Source organism: Arachis hypogaea, chromosome 16 (genome assembly GCF_003086295.3).
Source record: "Arachis hypogaea cultivar Tifrunner chromosome 16, arahy.Tifrunner.gnm2.J5K5, whole genome shotgun sequence".
Lineage (NCBI taxonomy): Eukaryota > Viridiplantae > Streptophyta > Magnoliopsida > Fabales > Fabaceae > Arachis > Arachis hypogaea.
Window position 1 is genome coordinate 97,343,510 of NC_092051.1, and position 6,687 is coordinate 97,350,196.

A 6,687-nucleotide genomic window follows, 5' to 3' on the forward strand; every position below is an offset into this window, starting at 1 on the left:
CGCTTCTTTAATGTCAGTAGCTTGACAGTGAAGCTCTTAGAGAGCTTCACAGAGACTCAGAGCTTGATGTTGGCCTCCCAACACCAAACTTAGAAGTTGAGTGTGGGGGCTCTGTTTGACTCTGTATTGAGAGAATCTTTTCATGCTTCCTCTCCATGGTTACAGAAGAAGATCATTGAGCCTTAAACACAAGGTAGTCCTCATTCACTTGAAGGACTAACTCTCCTCTGTCAACATCGATCACAGCTTTTGCTGTGGCAAGGAAGGGTCTGCCAAGGATGATGGATTCATCCTCATCTTTCCCAGTGTCTAGGATTATGAAATCAGCAGGGATGTAAAGGCCTTCAACCTTTACTAGCACGTCCTCTACTAGTCTATAAGTCTGTTTCATTGATTTGTCTGCCATCTCTAGTGAGATTCTTGTAGCTTGTACCTCAAAGATTCCCAGTTTCTCCATTACAGAGAGTGGCATGAGGTTTATCCCTGATCCCAGGTCACACAGAGCCTTCTCAAAGGTCATGGTGCCTATGGTACAAGGTATGAAGAATTTTTTGGTATCCGGTTTCTTCTGAGGTAATGTCTGCCTCATTAATGCATTCAGTTCATTGGTGAACAAGAGGGTTCATCCTCCCAAGTCTCATTACCAAATAACTTGGCATTCAACTTCATGATTGCTCCTAGATACTTAGCAACTTGCTCTTCAGTGATGTCTTCATCCTCTTCAGAGGAAGAATATTCATCAGAGCTCATGAATGGCAGAAGGAAGTTCAATGAAATCTCTATGGTCTCTGTATGAGCCTTAGATTCCTTTGGTTCCTCAAAGGGAAACTCCTTTCTGTCCAGAGGACGTCCCATGAGGCTTTTCTCACTGGGACTCACGTCCTCCTCACTCTCTCCAGGTTCAACCATGTTGGTCATGGTTATGGCCTTGCACTCTCTCTTGGGATTTTCTTCTGTATTGCTTGGGAGAGTACTAGGAGGAGTTTTAGTAATCTTCTTACTCAGCTGACCCACCTGTGCCTCCAAATTTCTAATGGAGGACCTTGTTTCATTCATGAAACTTAGTGTGGTCTTGGATAGATCAGAGACTATGGTTGCCAGGCCAGAATGGCTCTGTTCAGAATTCTCTATCTGTTGCTGAGAAGATGATGAAAAAGGCTTGCTATTGTTAAACCTATTTCTTCCACCATTATTATTGAAGCCTTGTTGAGGCTTCTGTTGGTCCTTCCATGAGAAATTTGGATGATTTCTCCATAATGATTATAGGTGTTTCCATAGGGTTCTCCCATGTAATTCACCTCTGCCATTGCAGGGTTCTCAGGATCATAAGCTTCTTCTTCAGAGGATGCTTCTTTAGTACTGTTGGATGCAGCTTGCAATCCATTCAGACTCTGAGAAATCATATTGACTTACTGAGTCAATATTTTGTTCTGAGCCAATATGGCATTCAGAGTATCAATTTCAAGAACTCCCTTCTTCTGAGGCGTCTCATTGTTCACAGGATTTCTTTCAGAAGTGTACAAGAATTGGTTATTTGCAACCATTTCAATGAGTTCCTGAGCTTCTTTAAGTGTCTTCTTCAGATGAAGAGATCCACCTGTAGAGTTGTCCAAAGACATCTTGGACAGTTCAGATAGACCATCATAGAATATGCATATGATGCTCCATTCTGAAAGCATGCCAGAAGGACACCTTCTGATCAATTGCTTGTATCTTTTCCAAGCTTCATAAAGGGATTCGCCTTCCTTCTGTCTGAAGGTTTGGACTTCCACTCTAAGCTTACTCAATTTTTGAGGTGGAAAGAATTTTGCCAAGAAGGCATTGACCAACTTTTCCCAAGAGTTCAGGCTGTCCTTAGGTTGTGAATCCAACCATGTCCTAGCTCTGTCTTTTACAACAAAAGGGAAAAGCATAAGTTTGTAGATCTCAGGGTCAACCCCATGAGTCTTAATAGTGTCACAGATTTACAAGAACTCACCTAAAACCTGATGAGGATCTTCCAATGGAAGTCCATGATACTTGCAATTCTGCTACATTAGAGAAACTAATTGAGGCTTAAGCTCAAAGTTGTTTGCTCCAATTGCAGGAATTGAGATGCTCCTTCCACATAAGTCAGAAGAGAGTGCAATAAAGTCACCAAACATCTTCCTTGCATCTCCACCATTGTTGTTGGGTTCGGCCATGTCTCCTTCTTTTTCGAAAATTTCTGTCAGGTCCTCTCCAGAGGGTTGTGCTTTAGCTTCTCTTAGTTTCCTCTTAAGAGTCCTTTCAGGTTAAGGATCAGCTTCAATAAGAATGTCTTTGTCCCTGTTCCTGCTCATATGAAAAAGAAGAGAACAGAAAAGAATAGAAATCCTCTATGTTACAGTATAGAGATTCCTTTGTGTGAGTAGAAGAAGAGAAGAATAGAAGAAGGAGAAGAGAAAAATTCGAATATAAATTAAAATAAAAGGAAAATAATTTTTTTGTTTTTATTTTAATTATTAGTTAGAATTCAAAAATTAAAAAGAGAAATAAAATTAAAATTAAAATTTGAAACAATTAGTTAATTAAAAAGAATTTTGAAAAAGTGGGTAGGAGTTTTCGAAAATTAGAGAGAGAGAATTAGTTAGGTGCTTTTGAAAAAGATATGATTGAAATAGAAAAATTTTAAAATCAAATCAAAAAGTCAAGTAGTTAATTGAAAAAGATTTGAAAATCAAATTTGAAAGGATAAGAAGTTAGAAAAGATTTTGAAAATTAATTTTTTGAAAAAGATATGATTGAAAATCATTTTGAAAAAGATTTGAAAAGAAAATTAAAAAGATTTGACTTTTGAAATTAAAGTTGATTACTTGACTAACAAGAAACTAAAAAGATATGATTCTAGAATTTAAAGATTGAACCTTTCTTAATAGGCAAGTAACAACTTGAAAATTTTTGAATCAAAATATTAAATGCTAGCATTATTTTTGAAAAATTATGAAATAAAATAAGAAAAATATTTTGAAAATCAAATTTATAAAGTTTTCGAAAATATGAAGAGAAAAATGAAAAAGATTTGATTTTTGAAAAGGATTTGAAAAGACAGGATTTTTAAATTGAAAATTTGACTTGACTTATAGGAAACAACTAGATTTTTAAAACTTTTGACTAAATCAAACCAAATTTTTGAAATTTATGAGAAGAATAAGGGAAAGATATTTTTTTATTTTTGAATTTTTAATGAGGAGAGAGAAAAACATCAAAATGACTCAAAACATGAAAATTCAAGATCAAAATACATGATGCATGCAAGAACACTTTGAATGTCAAGATGAACACCAAGAACTTATTTTTGAAAATTTTTAAGAAAAGAAAAACATGCAAGACACCAAACTTAGATATTTTCAAACTTTAGACACTAACAAATTGAAAATGCATATGAAAAACAAGAAAAGACACAAAACATGAAAATACAAAGATCAAACAAAGAAGATCATCAAGAACAACTTGAAGATCATGAAGAACACCATGCCTGAGTTTTCAAAAATTTTTAGGAAATCAAAAGGATGCAATTGACACCAAACTTACAATTTGGCACTAGACTCAAACAAGAAACACAAAATTATTTGTTGGTTTTATGATTTTATTAACTTTTTTTTTGTATTTTTTTAAAAATTATTTGGAAAAAGAAAAATAAGGATTTCAAAATTTTTAATGAGAATTCCAGGAATCATGCAATGTTAGTCTAAAGCTCCAGTCCAGGAATTAGACATGGCTTACTAGCCAGCCAAGCTTTCAGTGAAAGCTCCGGTCCAAAACACTAGACATGGCCAATGGCCAGCCAAGCTTTAGCAGATCATTACATACAACAGCTAATTTGCTGAGAAAGACAAAGAAGCTCTTCTAAGGATAGTTGAAACCTCGGTCCAAAAGATTAGACATGGCTTAACAGCCATCCAGGATTCAATATATCTCATGAAACTCTAGAATTCATTCTTAAAGGTTCTGAAGAACATAGAATAATTTATTTTTTTTTTTTTGAAATTTTTTTTTCGAAAATAAAAATAATAAAAACAAAAAGCTTAAAATTAAAATAAAATTACCTAATTTGAGCAACAAGATGAACCGTCAGTTGTCCAAACTCGAACAATCTCCGGCAACGGTGCCAAAAACTTGGTGCACGAAATCGTGATTGTTCTTTCCCCTGGCAACGGTGCCAAAAACTTGGTACGCACGTTCATAATCTTAATTATTTTTTCACAACTCCGCACAACTAACCAGCAACTGCACTGGGTCGTCCAAGTAATAAACTTTACGTGAGTAAGGGTCGATCCCACAGAGATTGTCGGCTTGAAGCAAGCTATGGTCATCCTTGTAAATCTCAGTCAGACAGATTCAAATGGTTATAAGGTTTTGATAATTAAAGTATAAATAAAATATAAAATAAGATAGAAATACTTATGTAATTCATTGGTGGGATTTCAGATAAGCGTATGAAGATGCTTTGTTCCTTCTGAATCTCTGCTTTCCTACTGTCTTCATTGAATCATTCATACTCCTTTCCATGGCAAGCTGTATGTTGGGGGATCACCGTTGTCAATGGCTACCGTCCGTCCTCTCAGTGAAAATGGTCCATCTGCGCTGTCACCGCAGGGCTAATCATCTGTCGGTTCTCGATCATGTTGGAATAGGATCCATTGATCCTTTTGCGTCTGTCACTACGCCCAACACTCGCGAGTTTGAAGCTCGTCACAGTCATCCCTTCCCAGATCCTACTCGGAATACCACAAACAAGGTTTAGACTTTCCGGATCTCAGGAATGGCCGCCAATAATTCTAGCCTATACCATGAAGACTCTGATCGTGAACCAGGAGGCTAAGAGATACACACTCAAGCTATTGCAGATAGAACAGAAGTGGTTGTCAGGCACGCGTTCATAGGTGAGAATGATGATGAGTGTCACGGATCATCACATTCAACAGATTGAAGTGCGAGTGAATATCTTGGAATAAGAATAAGCTTGAATTGAATATAAAAACAATAGTACTTTGCATTAATTTACGAAGAACAGCAGAGCTCCACACCTTAATCTATGGGGTGTAGAAACTCCACCGTTGAAAGTACATAAGTGATGAAGGTCCAGGCATGGCCGAATGGCCAGCCCCCTAAACGTGATCAAGAGATCAAAAGTGATACAAAGATAGTCTCAAAAATGATCAAAAGATGTGAAATAAATCACTAAAAGTAGTTTTTATACTAAACTAGTAACTAGGGTTTACAGAAATGAGTAAATGATGCAAAAATCTACTTCCGGGGCCCACTTGGTGTGTGCTTGGGCTGAGAATTGAGCTTTATACGTGTAGAGACTTCTCTTGGAGTTAAACGCCAGGTTGCAGCCTATTTGTGGTGTTTAACTCTGGTTTGTAACCTGTTTCTGGCGTTTAACTTCATAATAGGGCAGGAAGTTGGCGTTTGAATGCCAGTTTTTGTCATCAAAATTTGAGCAAAGTATGGACTATTATATATTTCTGGAAAGCCTTGGATGTCTACTTTCCAACGCAATTGAGAGCGCACCAATTAGGTTTCTGTAGCTCCAAAAAATTCACTTCGAGTGCAGGGAGGTCAGAATCCAACAGCATCTGCAGTCCTTTTTCAGCCTCTGAATCAGATTTTTGCTCAGGTCCCTCAATTTCAGCCAGAAAATACCTGAAATTACAGAAAAATACACAAACTTATAGTAAAGTCCAGAAATGTGAATTTTGCATAAAAACTAATAAAAACATAGTAAAAACTAACTAAATTATACTAAAAATACCTAAAAACAATGCCAAAAAGCGTATAAATTATCCGCTCATCACACACCCAAACAATGTCACATAGATGCATATGATGAATGTATGTCCTAGTGGCTAATGAGTCTCATCTATCGGTTATAAAGCCAGCCCGACAAGTCCTGGTAGCTAACCATTGGACTGTCCCTCTGTCGTGCATCCCCAACTCAAGTTATTCACATCCAACACCCTCACTTGTGTATATTCACGGGGGCGAGCACTTACGACATAGGGTCAGCAGAGTATCGAGTCTCAACCTGGAGCACGTGTTGGCTAGCCATTGCTTCTACCCAAGGAAACTCGTATCTCAAATAATTGGAAGTGCAACAAACACTTTATCAATTCAATAACCATTCATATTCATACTCGGCCATCCGGCTCATAACATATTCCACAACCAGCCATGATTCATTATCATATACAGCCATTTCGGCTCATAACATATTCCACAAACAGTCATAATTTATTATCATATACAGTCATTCCGGCTCATAACATAATAGCACTTCCACCATCCAACATCATAAAACTCATAAAATCATCATTCAAGCCATAAATCACTTTTCTCAAAGCACTTTCCTTTGAAAATCAAATTCAATTAATCTCAGTCTTAACTTCAAAATCCGCATTCTCAAATCACTTCTAGCTTATAAGCCATCTTTCTCAAAAGAAATTTCCTCTTTCAAAACAAGCCACATTCCCACAACATCCTTTTAAAACTTCCAAACAATTCGGCAACTAGGCCAAATTAAAAATCTCTTATGAAAGCTCCAAAAATTAATCATCCAAAACTGAATTTGGTAATAGAAATTTCTCAGTAGAGTCTCAAGACTCTAGGGAAGGACAACCTATCTCAATTTCTTAAAAATTCATTGAAACTCTTAAAATCGTA